Source organism: Miscanthus floridulus, chromosome 3 (genome assembly GCF_019320115.1).
Source record: "Miscanthus floridulus cultivar M001 chromosome 3, ASM1932011v1, whole genome shotgun sequence".
NCBI classification, from domain to species: Eukaryota; Viridiplantae; Streptophyta; class Magnoliopsida; order Poales; family Poaceae; genus Miscanthus; species Miscanthus floridulus.
Window position 1 is genome coordinate 112,354,687 of NC_089582.1, and position 19,054 is coordinate 112,373,740.

General features: G+C 43.2%; 1 pseudogene; it reads right to left on the minus strand.

Moving 5' to 3' along the window:
• Positions 1 to 9,206: 9,206 nt before the first annotated feature.
• LOC136544231 (protein ALP1-like) lies at positions 9,207 to 10,480 on the minus strand (annotated as a pseudogene).
• Positions 10,481 to 19,054: the final 8,574 nt, after the last annotated feature.

The window sequence follows — 19,054 nt, forward strand, 5'->3', positions numbered from 1 at the left end:
ACTTAATTTGCACTCCTCGTTGGCCGTACACCGTACGTACTAGCCCACTAGTACAGGAACACAATGTATATTCATGTATGTATATGTATATATCGGGGAAAAAAACGGCTACAAGAAAAGGAGTATATGACGACGACCGTCGACGATTCAATCAATTAGGACAGGAAACTGCAGTTTGGTGAACGAAAACTGACCGACGCTGTTGCTCTTGTACAGCAGACGCGTGCTTTGCCATGCGGCACTCGGCGAAGAGCTGTCGACATATTCCTTCACAGTAAAAGCTTCTTTGCTGAGTATTTTTTGTTGGGCACTCGGCAAAGCCTTTACCGAATGCCGAAAAAGCACTCGGCAAAGATTTACACTCGGCAAAATGAAAATGCGGAAAAAAAACCTAAAAATAATAGTAAAATTTTTCAAAAAAAAATTCAGAGGAGACCGCCACCAAGCTAACGCGGCCGGCGGGATTCAAACTCACGACCTCTGCTCTACCACTGCACTACACTGTCACTTGTGTCTAGATTCCGTTATCTATCCTCAAATATTATACTAAACCGATAGTAAATTGCTTGTTTCAGACCCTAAACGAATTCAAATTAAAAAGTGGTCAACTATAAAGTTTCATAACTTTTCGAGATCTACAATTTTTATTTAGGAAGTTTTTCCATCCGAGGTCGCTTGAAAAAATCGAATTTCAAATTTGAGAGATTCAAACGTAGTTTTGCATGATAAGATGATTTTAAATAAAAAAGTTGTCAACTACATAGTTTCATAAATTTTGGAGATCTACAATTTTTATTTAGGAAGTTTTTCCATCCGAGGTCTTTTGAAAAATTCAAATTTTAAAATTTTTAAATTCAAACATCGTTTTTGCATGACAAGATGATTTCAAATCAAAATATTGCCAACTACAAAATTTCATAACTTCTCAAGATCTACAAAGTTTATTTTGGTCATTTGTTCATCCGACATAGTGGTAGTAACATTATTCACAAATCTTATATATCTCTCTTCTACTTTCATGAAACTAATATGAGAGATGTAGATTTTATGAATGTCGGTGCGGGACCCACGGGATACCCCGCAAGGATGGGAGAAGACATAGTCTAATTAGGATTCTTCTCCTGTAATCTTAGTAGCAATATTACTCTGTGATCCTACTAGGAACTCTCATTGTAACCGACTAGAACTCTGGTCTCCTGACTATATAAAGGAGGGCAGGACTCCTTGGATTGGGAGTTCAAGAGAATAATTGTACGACACAACACTTTACAATCAATCCAACGCAAAGGCTAACGTCGACTGGACGTAGGGCTATTACTCGATCATCGATCGAGGGTCCGAACCAGGATAAATCGACTGTCTCTTGCGTTAACCGTCGAGTTCTGCATACGCTGAAGCCCAAACATACTACCCCGGGGACCCCCATGGTAGGCTATCGGTGGTCAAACATCGACAGCTGGCGCCCTCGGCTACACTGTTTTCTTCAAAGGACGGACGCAGTGCATCCAAGGCGGAAATCAGCAGCACGACGGGACAACATGAAGCAAAGAAGGTCGGCAGGCATCTGTCTACCCAAAACCGATGTGATGCTGGATATGGTGTTGATCTGCACCAGACAGTCTCAGAACAGGCGACGAGGATCAACCTAGAACTGCCAGATGAAGGAACGAAGCCCACATCACAAGAATTCCTCCAACTACCGCCACGTACATTCTGGTACATTACTGCTGCGGGACTAGCTACCTCTAATCCCTATCACAAGACTCCCTACAGCTACGGCAAGACATACAAGAATTGCAAAATACACCCAGAGGCTGCTCTACTTCACAAACTACCATATTCATGACTACAGAGACTTCAGAACAAGCAACAAAATGCTTAATGAATCAAAACAGCACTCTAGGAGGGTATTTATAGACCGAAGGAGCGGTGCACGTGGACTAGGAGCACAAACGAAACAAGCCTAACAAAGGACACACTGAAAAGACAAAATTCAATGAAAAAGGACTCAGGCGTGAAGGAACAGTACTTAAGGACAAGCATATTCGAAAAGATATACCAACACTGTACAACTCGTAAACAAACAGCATTCACACTCAACCACCACCATACGACTACATCTGACAACAGCAGACTACTAGAGAATATGCCAAGACCCTATATCCGAGTTCTTCCTGAACAAAACAACCTGGATAAATGCTCGGGAGCTGCAACAGGAGAAGTTCTCAGTTCTTTTCAAACAACATAAGATTCAAGATCCTCTAACTTTTTATTCTAAATAGCAAGAGGCTCAGGGGCTACACTCAATGAGTGCACTTTTTCCTTCAAAAAACGCACATCACTCCAAAGACTTCTTCAAGACAGACGACTTCAAGACCACACGACAAAAAGAACCCGGATATAACTATATCCGAGCCCTTTTCGATAAAGAACCCGGGTATATGCTCGGGAGCCTTTCGACGAAGAATCAGGACGATTTCAAGAAAAGACCCTCAAGCTCCTTGTGCCAAACAGCAAGAGGCTCGGGGGCTATATCCAAATGGGAGTACTTTTTCTTCAAAAAGGTACACATCACGCAAAGATCTCACGAAGCGCTATATGGTTTCGCTCAAGAAAGCACTCGGACAACGCTTGTTCCTGCTCAACGAGACTTGAAGGAACAAGACGAGGCTTCCAGAACTCAACCATGAAGTGCTCGGGGGCTTATCGGTGCGGGACCCATGAGATACCCTGTAAGGAAGGGAGAAGATCTAGTCTAATTAGGATTCTTTCCCTGTAATCTTAGTAGCAGTATTACTCTGTAATCCTACTAGGAACTCTCACCAACTAGGACTCTGGCCTCCTGACTATATAAAGAAGGGCAGGGCTCCTTGGATCGGGAGTTCAAGAGAACAATTATACGACACAACACTTTACAATCAATCCAACGCAAAGGCTAACGCCGACTGGACATAGGGCTATTACTCGATCATCGATCGAGGATCCGAACCAAGATAAATTGACTGTCTCTTACGTTAACCGTCGAGTTCTACATACGCTGAAGTCCGAACATACTATCCCGGGGACCCCTGTGGTAGGCTATCGGTGGTCAAACATCGACAATGAACAACGTTATTGTCGCTGTGTCAAATGAAGAAATGACCAAAATAAACTTTGTAGATCTTGAGAAGTTATACAACTTTGTAGTTGAAAAGTTTTTCATTTAAATTCATTTAGGGCCTCAAAAATTGCTTTGAAAAACTTATTTGCCGAGGGCAAAAAAATGCACACGGCAAAATATCTCTTTGCCGAGTGCCAAAACAAAGGCACTCGGCAAAATACATATTTGCCGAGTGCCAGAAAAATGACACTCGGCAAAGACGCATTTTGCCATGTGCCAAAAAATAGCACTCGGCTAAATACATATTTGCCGAGTGCCAGAAAAAAGGCACTCGACAAAGACGCATTTTGTCGTGTGCCGAAAAATAGCACTCAGCAAAATACATATTTGCCGAGTGCCAGAAAAAGGCACTCGGTAAAGACGCATTTTGTCGAGTGTTTTTTTTGTCGAGTGTATTTTATTTGGCACTCGGCAAAGACCGTCTTTGCCGAGTGCCCGATAAAATACACTCGGCAAAGCCTCCGACACTCGGCAAAGTGCCGTTTTCCGGTAGTGGTAGCGACTTGCGATGACCCCTTTTATGGCGGTGTGGATGTTTTTTTCTCGATCGGACATTGTGCCTGTTTTTCATTAAGAGAAAGTTTAGGAGAACATAACAACGATATTCATGCACGGTGACGAGGAACCATCGTGTGTAGACCATAAGGGCCCTATCTACTGGGTTTATAAAGTAGTTGTTACATCAAAGACGAATGTTGCGACCAGATCGGGCAAACTGCCGCTAGCGTCGTGAACCTAGCCTCAACCCACGCCTCAGCTTCCTCGACCACCGCCTTGTAAAGGATCTCTATACCGGCCACCACCCCCTGGAATGTTCGGCTATTTCTCTCCTTCCAAAGCATCCATGAGATGAGCAGCAACAACATGTCAAATGGTGGACGTACATCAGGGTGCAGCCCTAGCTGCTGCCGTAGCCACCAATCGAGCAGGTCATCAGTGGCCTCCGGCCCAAGAGCAACCAGATCGATAGGTTCAAGCAACATGTACCAAAGTTGTCTCGCCAAAACGCACCCTAGGAATTCATGGTTGTCCTAGAGGCCATGTCGCTTTCGATGTTCCACGGTCCACAGTCACCGGTGTAGCGCGAGCCAGAAGAAGAACTTGACCCGCGGTGGCGCCTTAACCTTCCACAGCTCCTTGTGTCGAGCAGCGACGTCGAGCCAACGAAGAAGGCGCGGTAAGTGGATGATGCCAAGTACTTGCCATCAGCCGACCACTTCCAAACAAATCGATCCTACTACAATGGACCAAGGCTGACTTCTCTCATCAGCCACCAAACCAACAGGTATTGACATAGCACCTGCGTGGTGAGCGTGCTCATGACGTCGCACGCCTAGCGGTTCTGATGCAAGGTGTCCTTCACCGTCCTCCTCTTTCTGCTCATAGAGATTGCCGCAAACAAGTCTGGTACATAGATGTAACATCCTAATGGGCCAAAGTGGGCCCAATCCAATCCAGTCATGGGCGGTGACTGCAGCAGAGAAATGAGTGGTACTATAGCATCCGGGCTTCGGGTACTGTAGACCAAACGCTGTTCACCGAAAAAGGACCGGCCAAATTCGGGGGTACTGTTCACTGTTACTGGAGCACCGTGAAAACACTGTGCGACCAGGTTTAGTACCATATTGGAAACTGAGGAATTGTCGGATCGACTTAAATACCAGGACCAGGGACGGGTAGTAACCTTCGGTTAACCGTTTTGAATGAAGCGAGGACGAAAGTACAAGCGGGTTGCTACATGGGTGGGACCACTCCTCAAAAGAGTGGGCCTGGGCCATGTATGTCAGGACTGGTTGTTACATTTGGTATCAGAGCCGACTCTCGAGGTTTCATGGGCACGTGGGGACAACTACGTGGGCATGTTGTGTGCATTGCATGGACCCATCGTGGACATGACATGGCATGCACATGTGCTAGCACAGGGCCACACAATCATGTTGAAGAGAGGTGGATCCTGGGAATAAATGTCCCAAAAGGGTAAGCTGATCTGGCATTCGACGGGGACGTCGAATCCTTAGGGGGGATGATTGTAACATCCTAATGGGCCAAAGTGGGCCCAATCCAATCTAGTCATGGGCTGGTGGTACTGTAGCAGAGAAATGAGCAGTTGATGTAGCATCTGGGCTCCGGGCTACTGTAGATCGAGTACTGTTCACCCAAAAAATGGACCGGCCAAATTCGGAGTACTGTTCACTGTTACTGGAGCACCGCGAAAAACACTGTGCAACCAGGTTTAGTACCATACTGGAAACTGAGGAATCGCCGGATCGACTTAAATACCAGGGCCAGGGACGCGTAGTAACCTTCGGTTAACCGTTTTGAACGAAGCGAGGATGAAAGTACAAGCGGGTTGCTACGCAGGTGGGACCACTCCTCGGAAGAGTGGGCCTAGGCCATGTATGTCGGGACTGGTTGTTACAATAGAGGCATAGCGGACCAACTGGAGCCTAGGCATCGGTCCACATCCTAGCCGAGCCACCATCACCCAGCACGACGGACAAACTGACAACGCACGTCGCCGCAACGTGCTTCTTGGTTCTAGAAAGCAGTAGCGTTTAGCAACGTTCCGGCTCCATTCTACCGAGCCACTCCCATCGTAACCACTGGGCAAATCCGAAGAATCATAGATCGAGGATGCCAAGACCTCCCAAGCACATCGATCTACAAACCGATGTCCACACCACCTTGCACTTGCCCCCTGAAATGGATTTGGTGCCCGCCCAAAGGAACGCCTGGTGTCTCTTGTCAATTTGAGACACCACCCACATCGACAAGTAGCAAGCTATGCTCAAGGGCGTGATTGGTTGCTCCGACATTGGTAATCCAAGATGGGAGCCCTGTGTAGGCTCTTTCAAGCCATGATGGAAGTATGCAAGTGGGTGTGTTTGGTTGCATCCGAGTACATGATACCGAATGACCTGCATCATGTTTGTTTACCTATTTGCACCGTTTCAGTGTATGAACTGGTGATTCTAGGTCTTGTTTGGTTGGCCGCATTGCCCCAGGTCTGAGTACCCATGTATGAGTTTGTTGTGGTTACCACCAGATATTGCATAATGAAGAAGAATAGAAGCAAACAGAGATAACTTTGCCTCAGTTTAACAAGCTTGGCATTAACAATAACCTTAGAGCTTCTAATGACATAAACATGACAATAGTACTCTCAGCAAATCATGAACAACAAAAGTCATAGTTCCTCACAAGGTCATTGTCTTTACATGTGTTCATGGCTTTTTGAAACCATCACAGGCAATATGAAACAATTAGAGGCACCTACAACAATGCTTAGCAATGAAAAAAGTCAAGCATCATCAAAATAAACAACCGAACCAAAGCAATAGCCAGTAACCAAAGTATTTTAGGGCTTCATTGGTTGCCCGAAGCACTACAAGGAGGCATTTTAGGGCATAGACCCCAGGCTCCTTTTCCTGATAGGCAACATACCAAGCCATGGCATTTTGAGCATCACAGACAGTTGTAGCAACGAGCAAGAACGAACCACAGGAGCACCAGCAACAGAAAAAGACTACACCACTACCACAACAAATAACATCAGTTTGTTCCTGAGCACCTTTGGTGGAGGATTGATAAAAACTTTATCATCTTCACAACCCATGAACTCTAAGTATGATGCTTCTGCCTCTTCTTTGTTATGGAAGCTCTTGTAGCTGTTGTTTTTAAAACTAGTTACCTAAACATTGCATATACCCTAGGAACTCTGCCATGGTACACAACATACCAAGCCATTTGCCCCTTAAAACACATAAAAGCAAGTATAAGATGTTGATAAGATGAGGGGTAGTTCAATCGATTTGCCTCAGATTTAATTGCCTTTTCATTTGACCTTGAACTTGGAGCTTAAGAAACATATACAACAACAAACCTCAAATAGATAGTAGAAAACCAAGATCATGACAGGCATAAAACCATGAGAGACATCTAGCCCAGCCATTAGATCATCACAACCGCCCAGCTATTGCTTGGGCATGGATGTCTCACATGGTTTGATGACAGCCATGAGAAGCATAAGTAGAAGATAGAAGAAACAATGCTCCAGTACCTCACAAGTCCAAGGTCATCAATGTGCATAATCCATTACTCAAACTGGCACTATTATCTTCATAGGCATGAAAAGGTTCTCACAATTGTATCAGCCTCAGTAAAAAAATGGTTGACATCATAAGCACAAAAAAATGTAGGCCTTAGCTAATGTAAACTAACTTATGATCATCTTGCAAGCTAACTACAATCATCCCAGGTAGCAAATAAGAACACAAATTGCTAAGGCAAGTTCATGACTCCCATGGAAGCATAGGACATGTCCATCCTAGCCATCCGGTAGGCATGCCTACAATAGTTGTTTGGGAATGGACGTATCCCACGGTTTGATGACAGACATGAGAAAACACAAGAAGACAATAAAGCACCAACAGGAAGAATACCCACACCCACCTTAGATTGCTATAGTTTGCATCATTGGCCAAATAGGAACTCCTACAATAACAATAACAACATCTGAAATGTCTCAGATCAACTGATAATCCAAGGTATTTTAGGGCTTAGATCAACTAAGTGATAATCCATCACCCTTTGTTAATGTCTACACCACAAAGATCAACAAAACCTCACATCCATCACCATGGCTCCTATGCTATTCTAAACTAGGTGCAACATTGGTTAGGCGACAAATGGTTCTTTGTAGCATTAGTTGAGGTAAGTGCTACACATCAAAATACTTCCTATAGCATATGATAGTTAGCATGGCTATATGCAAAAGTGGAGAGGACAACTCGTATGCATCTAAGCAAAGTAGGTTGTGCTCAGGTAGGTCCTAAGCCACAGGATCTTATGAGCCTCTATCATCTGAACAAAGCAAAGTCCCTCAGTCTTGTTCTTCAGCAGGTAAACTAGGGCAAACATGAGTGCCTCCTGTGAGTACCCAGGGCAGTCCATAACATAGCCATAAAGATCCTAATGCACCTCATTGTGCTGTGGAGTCTTGAGGGCATCTCCTACAGACTCCACAGCCTTGATCATTCCATTCATGAGGTCTATTTCCTCTAGGGCAAGCTTCCTTCTCTTGCCACCCCTTTCTTCCTGGCCCTTAGCATCAGAACCCTTAGTGCCTTCCATACCAGAAGGAGTTCCCTTTCTAGAATCAGCCTATGTGCCACCTAAGTCAGTGATGTCCTCAATGGCATCAATATCACCTTGGCCAATGTCAGTTGGAGTACCCAGAGGCTCATTTGAGCCCATTGCATACCTGCCTGTGGCCTAGTTACCACCAAAGATGGCCTCCATCTGAACATAGTTCTCTATTGGTGTGTTCAAGAACTTAGCATCAACGGGATGGTCCTAGTTAGTGAAACATATATAACTATTAGACATAGGGGAGTAAAAGAAAAGAAAAGGGATAGCTAAGGTGTTATCCAAATAGTTTCTAACCTTGGTGTGGCCAAGCAAGTGTTCATCATCAAGTACTATCATATGGTGGTCCTCATCCCACAGAGCACCACTCAAATCCTTGAGCCTAACAATCTTAACCCACCTTTGCCTCCACTTTCTTAGGTGATTGTAAATCTACTGGGTGCTCACATTGACCCCAGCAAACTTAGAGACCATGAGTGCAACCTACCTAACATGTACCTCCTTGAACCCTTTCTTAGTTTTGACCCCCTATCCCACCAAATCATGGAACCTCCTTAGCATGAACCTAGACTAGATAGGACTCTAGTGCATAGGGCCATTGGGCTAAGGGGCTGCTTGGTTGCCATCATCAACAGCAACTACCCCACCCTGTTCCACCACATTGTCCTCACCACCAATGTTAACAACCTGGCCAGACATATTGTCCATTTCCTATCCACAACCACCATAACATTGAACAACCAGTATGTAAGGAAAACAAATTGCATGATATGAAATACAAGTTCAATAGATCAAATAAGCAGAAATGGAATAGGTACTACATCATTGCAAAGTGCCATAGGTCTCAGTTAAAATACAAGTTTCTCCAATGCTACTAAATAGTACACACACCATGCCACTACACCCTAGAATTTCCCCTATTTTGCCACATCTGTGCAGCCCATGCCTCCCTCTGTTGTGCCTAGGTACCATTATCAAGGACATGATCTGGTTGTGAGTCATTGTCATTGATGTTAGGAGTCCATGTGGATTCAGTAGGCACATGCTCATCCTACCCATGCCTGAGGATCCAATTGTGAAGAATACAACAGGCAAGAACAAGCTTAACTTGGGTCTTGTATGGGTGGAAAGGCTTGTTGTCCAATATCCTGAATCTATTCTTTAGAGGCCCAAAAGCCCTCTTAACTGTTACTCTAAGAGACGAATGCCTTAGATTAAAAAGCTCTCTTTGATTTTGAGGTCGGTTTGAACCAAACTCCCTTAAATGGTATCTTGTGGCACGAAATGGTGGCAAAAAACCAGGACTCACTGCATAGCTAGCATCGACAAGATAGAATTTTCCTAAAAATTAGCAGATAGGAATATGTTTTAGTAGTTTTATTTAGGATTAAGCAAAGTGTCAAATGTTTTTGTGGTTTGGATGATATCTGGTGGCACTCTAAGGCCATTAGCTCTTTCAAGAGCATCAGACAAGATAAGAGCATCATGTGCAGATCCCTCCCAACCAGCAAGCACATAGGTGAATCTGAGGTCAAAGTCCATGGCTGCCAACACATTTTATGTGATGGTGTGCTTTCTACCTCTAAAGGCAGCTTGCATCTTCACATGCACTCTAGCTAATACATGAGTACCATCAATTGCTCCTATGTAGTCCTAAATCAACAAAACATAAGTGCAAGTGAACATTGACACTAAACTAATAATGCATGAGACCTATGTATGACAAGTTATGGATACCAACCTTGAAATAGGGGTACCACCTTCTGCTCCCAAGGATCCTAGGATGGACATTGGTAGCAGGAGGGACAATCAATTCATTCCTTAGCTCTCCTACTGCATATAACACCTTCTAAAAGAACCTATTAATTGTCTCTGCGGACCTCCTGAAGGTGAGGTCAACCACCCTAAACCTCTCATTGTGACCAACAACATGTAAGAACATGGCTACTTGTTCTTCAACAGATGCATGTATGCTGTCAGTGACAAACTCTCTACTATGGAAAAGGTCACAAAGTTGGGAAAAGGGTCCCTCTTCATACTAAGAAGGTTGACACAGTGCACATCATCAGATTCATAGATGTATATAAGGTTGTTCATCCTCTGTTTGTCCCTCTCAGCTAAGGGACCATAGATGACTGAGCGTGAATCTTCAACTCTCCTCCTAAACCACATGAAAAACCAAGCAGCCACTACAACAACCACAACAGCGGTAGCCCTTCACCTAGCTTCAAAGGCCATGTCTATCAATAGGATGGAGGGCAACATTAGAAAGGGAGCATGCAACATGGGTGTGTACTGCTTCGCAAGCAAAAATCAAACAAAATGAACTATGAAAGATGCGACTGCCACACCAAAGGGTGCTCCTCTAGCTTATACTGTTACACAATCAACATCACTGACCTCTAGGCACTTTGCTTAGTGTGTACAACAAAATAGACATTAACATGTACAAGATCTACACAAAACATAAGGTATAAACCAAATACAAAGCATCATGTACAGATCTAAGCTAGGAATAGGTAAATCAGGTATAACATCGTATAGATCTGAGGATGTCAAACAAAGAACCTTGATTTCTTGGCATTTCAAGCAAAATCCACCAACAAATCAACAAAATCGACACTGAAGAAAGAGGAGGGGAAGAGTGCAGGTGGCATATATACCGTCCAAGCGCTGGAGGACCGAGAGAAATCTACCGGCGAGGGTCGCCTCGGTAGGGCTACCGAGGTCGAGGGGGAGCAAGACAAGAGTTCACACCAGAGCTATGGCGGAAGGGGAGGCGAAGAGTGAGGGCGGTAACCCTAGCCGAGATCGGCACACGCACTTTTATGGCCCTAACGGCCTCATCTCTCACGCTCAACGTGAAGGTTCCCACCAAGCACCGAGCGAGCCTGCACCGAGAGGGAAGTGGGGATCAAGAAGACGGCGTCGTCCGAGATGGAGGAGGGAATCTGCATGGGAGGAAGCAGAAGAAAGATGCAAGTAGGGCAACCAAACATAAGCGAATGCACCAAAGGATGTGGGATGGGCCATATAACGGTTTGGTTCGGGCAACCAATCATGCCCCAAGTGAATCGGTATTGCCGATAGCGTCACTTTGGTGAGCAACACCTGGCCAGCATGGGTGAGCAATCCCAATTTCCATGTTGGGATCCTTGCCGCGACTGAATCCACAAGCGACTGTTGATAGAATCAAAAACACTTCTAGGCATACATCAGTGAGTAGAACTTAGCTTAATAGGAGACTTGGTGATGTACTTCACCATGCGTAGCCACGGCCACGGCATCACAGCGACGTGGCCACTAGAGTCGTAGTAGCAATGCAGGCATGGTGCTTGTGGCGGCATAGTCCAGGTGCTGGCAAGGTAGTCGACAGCGCTTCTCGTCACTTGCAGCGCTGCCCATGATCATAGGGGCCTTCTAGGGTTACTTTGGTGGGTCAGTGGCGGCAGTAAAGTTCATCCTTCGTGCCCTGGCCCCCCATCTTTCTCTTTATATAATGTTGTATGACAGGGGCCCACCGACCAGTGGTCGGTTAAGCGTCCCCGATCATGACGTAGTCAAGGGGTTCGATTGGCCGTTGGGCCAATTGGTGAAGATCAAATTAACATTCTCCCCCTTGATCTCATCTTATGACTTAAACTTAACTTACTTACTTTATCTTGTTTCCATTCCATCACAGATCAATGTATAGAGTGTGTCTCATCATTACAGTCAGTTGCTATTAGATTTAACAGCTACAATGCACCTCTCTATTTTGAAACAGATACTCAACTAGGCCCTTAGTATCTAGAAATCATAGGCTTTTCCATAAACCTATGTCGATTGTATGTTCTCTGAACGCACTGGGTGGTTAGTCTTTGGTAAGCGAATTCGCAAGTACCTACTCGGTACTTATGTGCTCAATGCTTTCAAAATGATTCTGGATTTTCTCCTTTACAACATATAACTAAGTGTCAATGTGTTTGGCAGCACACTTGACTTGTTGTCTTAGAGTTAACTTACTTTAAATGGTTATTGTTGTTGTCTACCATTGTTAAATCCGGGTATAGATTCCCTTAACCACATTTTGCCTATTCCTTAAGCCTCATGTCAAGCTATACAATGGTATGCATCACTGATGACATCATAGCTGTTTCTTTAGAGCTTTTCCACAATAATACTCCAACTACTAGTGTTAGTAACTACTATGGATTTCACTACATATCTCGCCAAGACTTAACATTTGTACCCTCAACTATTGGAGAGTACTTGTTCTTTCTTACTCGGCATGAGGCCTATGATACTTTGCAAAATTACAAGACATTCTCAACTCTATTCTAGTGATCTATATCTGAACTAGACTTCTGCCAAAATATCCTAGATATGTAAACTACGTCAGGGTAACTTCTTACCTATACTTGTACACTCATCAAGCTTCCAACAGCTAAAGCATATGGAACCATGTGCATTTGATCGATCTCATATCGGTTCCTAGAATACTTAAAGTTCCTAAATCTATTACCCTTGACTATAGGAGCAGGCGTAGGTTTACTCGCATCCATACTTTATTTCTTTAGAATCTATTCTAAGTATGCCTTTGTGAAAGTCCTAATACCCCCATTTTCCTCTATCTTGGTAAATTTCGATTCCTAAAACCAATGACGCTTCACCAAGATCATTCACATTGAAACTTGAGGACAAAACTTCTTCTCCAATGATAGATTAACATCACTACTAGTGAGTAGAATGTCATCTATTCACAGGATGTGGGAAATGAATTTTCCATTCTTGATCTTCGCATAACGCTATTGTCCTTCTCATTTTCTTTAAAACCCAAACTTTCTCTATTATTTTCATTAACTTCAAATACTACTGTCTAGAGACTTACTTTTAAGCCATAAATGGATTTTTATAGGCGGCATCCCAAATGTTATTTTCTTCCATGACAAAATCTTTTGGGTTATGCCATGTAAATGTTTTTCACACAAATCCCTGTTGAGGAAAGTCGTCTTTAAATCCATCTGATATAACTCTAAATCTTAATATGCCAATAACACCATTTTGATTCTAAAGAATCCTTGCATGAGACTAGAAATAAAACTCTCATCGTAATCTATTCATCCTCTTTGCGTAAAGCCTTTTGCTACAAGTCATACTTTATATCTCTCTACATTCCCTTTGGAGTCACATTTTATCTTGTAGACCCATTAACAACCTACTATTTTGGCTCCATTAAGAATTACTTCTAAGTCCCAAACATCATTGATATTCATTGAATTCATTTCAACTTTATATCTTTCTACATTCCCTTTAGAGTAACATTTTATCTTGTAGACCCATTAACAGTCCATTGTTTTGGCTCCATTAGAAAGTACTTCTAAGTCCCAAACATCATTGGTATTTATCAAATTCATTTTAGCTTCCATAGCTTCTTGCCATTTAAACGAGTAAACGCTTCTCATGGCTTCTTCAAATGAGGTGGGATCACCCTCTATTTGAATTTCTTTACGAACATAGACTTCATAGTCATCAGAAAAACTAGTTTACTAATTCTTTGAGACCTTCTAGGGCCTTAGCTACTGGCACTTTGATATGGGGCTGTTGTTGCTCTTCATTGCCAAGAGGCAATTTATTCTGTAGGCTCCTGTATAACAAGATCCTTGTTTACATTATTCACCTTTTTTGAAGAGCTAACAACAGGTGTTGTATTAGTCATACAACATCAACAAGTATTGAGAAACTTATTGCTCCTAAATCACTGGAGTGGGCATGCAGTCCCTCTTCTCTTCAAGTCTTAGGTCTCTACATACCTCTACATACCATGCCCCCCTAAATCATCCCATCTTTTCTAAAGATGGTGTATCTTCAAATACCTTATTTTGGGTTTAATCCGTTAAAACCTCATATGGTGCTTTAAGTACAACCTCAACATCTTTGAGTCTGACTACGCTATCTTCCTATCAAAACTTTAAAAGGTCTAGGAATTTAGCTATTTCTCTGCTTAGGGGTATCATTGTTGTGATCGTTGTACTCCTCCAATGGTCGCATTCATATTAATTAATCTTTATCTCACTCTTGATGAAGAGTATTTTTCTTAGTTGATCTTAATATTCCCCCCTTGAAATATGGCATGAACTTTACTGCCATAATTTCGAGAACCATTAAGAAAACCTATGAACGAGGAGACATATATAACTTACTTCATTCACATGATTATGTCATGCAAACATAGTTATTTCTTGATTTGTATAGGAGTACACTTTCCATATTTCACTTCGAGAACTCAACGAGGTCTTTCATTATCAGTGCTTTTGCAAGTCACACTTGCATCTTTTCTTATCTTTTGGTTAGTATTGACCATGATGATGCATTTCTATTGTGCCAAGGTCAATACTAGGACAACATAAGAGCTACCTAAACTTCTCTCGCTATATGGGATACAAAACATGTGAATCATCACTAAACTTCTTCTGTCATGTAGGATTGTCTAGCATAAGTACTGTGCCAAAGCTTCTCCCCATGCGGGATAAATCTATACACAATTTACTGTAACGAAAACTTAATCATGACGACTAAAACATTCACTTATACTTCATTTTCCAATTAAATCTTTCCGTTGGTTCAATTTGATTAGAAAATTAATAAACTAACAAGAAATTGTTCTGAACTAGCTTGACTCAAGCCTTTTCATTCACATACCCCAGCATTACAGCCCATTGGCATGCAACCGAGTGATCTCGACGGTTAAAATAAAACATACAATATGCTTCTGTATCAATTCTACATCATCGTTGAGCAGAAAACAGAATTAATGCATAAAACCCATAAATTAACTTGAAATCCATATAACTACTCTTCAAAATGAAATTCTCCCGTTGGTTTGAATTTAATTGGAAGATAATCAACATCATTGCAGCGGAAACTTAATAATGAAATACATTCTTTTAGTTCAGGGGCATTTCTTGGTCCTTATCTACTCTCTGAAAAATTGACCGCATTGGTGTAAAATTTATCAGAGATTTAAACTTTAAACTTAAATTCATTATAATATTGTCATCATCAACGTTGGTCAGAAAATGACAATACCATAATCTTACTTAAACAAAAAAATGGACTACTCCTCTAATTAAATTTCTCCGTTGGTTCCAATTTAATTAGAGGATCAACATAATCATAATTTACTAAATATAACTGATCCTCAAATTAAATTCTCCTATTGGTTCAAATTTAATTGGAAGATAATAAACATTAAACTTTGCAGTGAAAACATGAAAAAAATTCTTTATCTATTTTTCAGAAGCATTTTACTTTACTCATCTACTCTCTAAAAAATTATCCCGTTAGTTCAAATTTTGAAAGAGATTCAAAACTTGACAAAAATTCATCAAAACTGCTCCTGAAAATAATAAAAATAGAAATTATACGTGCACTGTTCATTTGGCCCGGTAGCAAAACTGGCCTAGCCTGCCTTGCATGCTCGCACGGCTCCCTCCTAGGCTGCTACCTAGGCCTAGGCCGGGAAAGTGGCTTGCCCGCTTGCGCCCGCCTAGGCCAGCCTTCGGCATGTCGCCTCTGTGCCATTGATGCAGATCGGATAGCCACGCATGCGTCTCGACGGATCAAAAACGGTGCTCGGCCACCTCGCCTAGACCCCTAGGTTCATTTGTCTTCCCCTACCTCTCTCTCTCTTCACCATGATGGTCGGCTCTCTCTCCTTCTCTATCTAGAATCTCAGTTGTCGGATATGGTGGCGCCGTCGTAGGGCCCTCGTCGGTGAGTGTGCTCGTCCGAGGCTGAGCGCACCGTCGTCGAGCGGCCTTGCACCGTTGCCCTAACCGCTCGGCTCGAGGCTTCCCATGCGGTGGCCTGCCGCTAAGAGCCACCAGAGCGAGCCCATGGTAGAGGGATGGTGGCACCGTTGCTAGCCCCCTCACCGGCACGCGCGCTGCCATCGAGCGGCCTAGCCATGGCGCCCTAGCATGGCCATAGTGCACCGGCGTGGAAGCTCTTCCCGAGGTCATCCGGTGAGTGGAGGCTGGTGAGGTAAGCCACCACCCTAGCCCTTGCCCTTTCCCCTTGATCTTCCCTGTTTGAACTTCTTTCTTTTCTTCTCAAAGCTGGTCTAATTTAGGGTTAGGGTTAGGGTTAGCCCTACTGTTCATCTTCCCCATCTGTCTTCGCGGGTTAGGGTTAGGGTTCAAGTTGTTCTCAAAACTGAGACCCCTTTCTGTTGTTCTTTTCTTCACCCCGATTAGGGTTAGGGTTCACATCAAACCCTTTTGCTTAGATCCAAATCAGATCTATCACCTCCTTCTAATTGCTGCTACCTCAAACTAGATCTACAAACTAGCAACCTAGCTCTGATAGCATTGATAGAATCAAAAACACTTCTAGGCATAGATCAGTGAGTAGAACTTAGCTTAATGGGAGACTTGGTGGTGTACTTCACCATGCATAGCCACGGCCACAGCATCACAGCGGTGTGGCCACTGGAGTCATAGTAGTAGTGCTAGCGTGGTGCTTGTGGCAGCGTAGTCCAGGTGTTAGCGAGGCAGTCGACGGCGCTTCCTATCACTTGCAGCGCCGCCCACGATCGGAGGGGCCTTCTAGGTTTACTTTGATGGGTAAGTGGTGGCGGTAAACCTCGTCCTCTGTGCCTTAGCCCCCACCTTTCTCTTTATATAACTGTCGACACAAAAATGCGCCGACACACGGCAAGCCGAAAGGATCTACTTAGGATGTGCCCGGAGATCTACTTGGCTTCAATGCAGGGTTAACCGATCCTGTGAATTCCTCCCGAGACGTGCCAGTCAATTTAACCAGCAATTGACAAGGAGAGAAATTTTATCAGTTCCAAGTGTGCCGCTTCGGGAGCAGCCAGATGGGAAAATCAACTAAATAGCCGATACGCACATAAATCGGTTGTTACGGATAGTAAAGCTTATGGATCACGATTGAATTTATATTGATACATACAATGCCCATAGATGTAAATGAGATCATCATCTAGGTGGATATTACCAGTATGAATCATTGAGCCGATGAATCTAATCAAGAAACGATATAGCATGTGAACAAATCGACTGTCTAATACAAATGGACCTTCAAACACTCTGAATCTAATCTGTTACCATCAACAGTAAGGTTCGACAGGATCGATGGCAGCTATGATGATAATAACAAACTAAAACCGAAGAATCCATAAAACCATTTATACTTCGACAGGCTTTTCGAAAGACATGCTATTCGTGAAGGCTCAAGCGAATCGGCTAAAATAGCCGATTCGGGTGAAAAGGAACTATAGCGTGTGAATAATCGACTATTTCACGCGGACAAACCTATGGACTCATTAGACTTAACCTGCCATCTCTAACAGTGGGGTTCGATCAGATCGATGCAGCTGTGATAAAGACAACAAATCAAACCTTCAAAGTAAACCGATCTATTCACATTTAATAGAATCATGGACGCACACTATAGGAATTAAAGCGTAGGCGATCGGCTATTTAGCCGATGCAGGCATAGCAAACAGTTAAGGTCACGCCTAATCGAGAACAAATTTACTAACTAGCATCCTCCAATCTATAGTGTCATTAGTGGGGATCGACCGGATCGTTGTAGCCATAATAGCAAACTATAGACTAGATTTAACTAACCAGCAAACCTCTTCAAGATTATACATGCCTTAACCGCATACTATGCACGATCAAGATCAAAGTAAAAACAGCCGATGAAACATAACCCGTCGCTCAAAGTAAGAAACATCATGTTGTGACAAAGCGAACGACGAACTAAAAGGATATGAGGTCGATCTAAATCGATCTTGATCGGGCATATTGATGTTGTTGCAAACTAATAACAATAAGAACATTAGCAAGATGGGTAACTTAATGAATCTACCCGAAGGACGCCACCCTTAGGTAGAGCCGATAATTTGACCTAAATCTAGTTCGAGCAGTGGAGGTCGACTGGATCGATGTAGGCATACTTGAACTAGACAAGAGTCGATAACTAGCTTATACTAAAGTTCGCAGTGGAGGTCGACCAGATTGATGTAGCTGTACAAACAAAAGTATAAGCCATCACGGTACTTATAGGCAAGCTGGAGGTCAGCCAGACTGATGCAGGACTACTTGCTGAAGAACTCACTGAGATCTACTCTACTCCTACTCCTAAGGGTTGGCACAGAGCCAAAAAAGTAAATTGTATTTGATTGATTGAATGTCCTTTTACAATAGCCGAGGTCCAATATTTATACCCGGAACCTAAGCATGAATCCTTCTTAAGTACGACTCATTACAATTTCTGGCATAAGATAAAACATTCCTAATTTAAGATAAACCCTAATCTTTTCCTTTTTGTAGAGTCCAACATGTTTTCCCCGACGCTAACCGTAGCTTTTTGTCATTATCTGCTGGTGTCATCTGAAGAGAGCCGATTCTAGTGTTGTATTTGAATCAGCTGAGATCGACCCTTATGCAATCGATTCCTTGATGACATGATCTTGGAAGCTTTGAGTTCCTGCATTCTTCTTCCCAAATTTTGGTGTAAACAATAATGATGTGTGACAGGGGCCCGCCGACCAGTGGTCGCTTAAGCGTCCCTGATCAGGACGCCATCAAGGGGCCTGATTGGTTGTTGGGCCAATTGGTGGAGATCAAACTAACAACTGCTCCTTGGAGCATTTGAGTCGGGTGAGAGAGAGAGGTATGCCAAGGTATTTGGATGGAAATGGGGCAACAACGTAGGGGAACACCTGTTGAA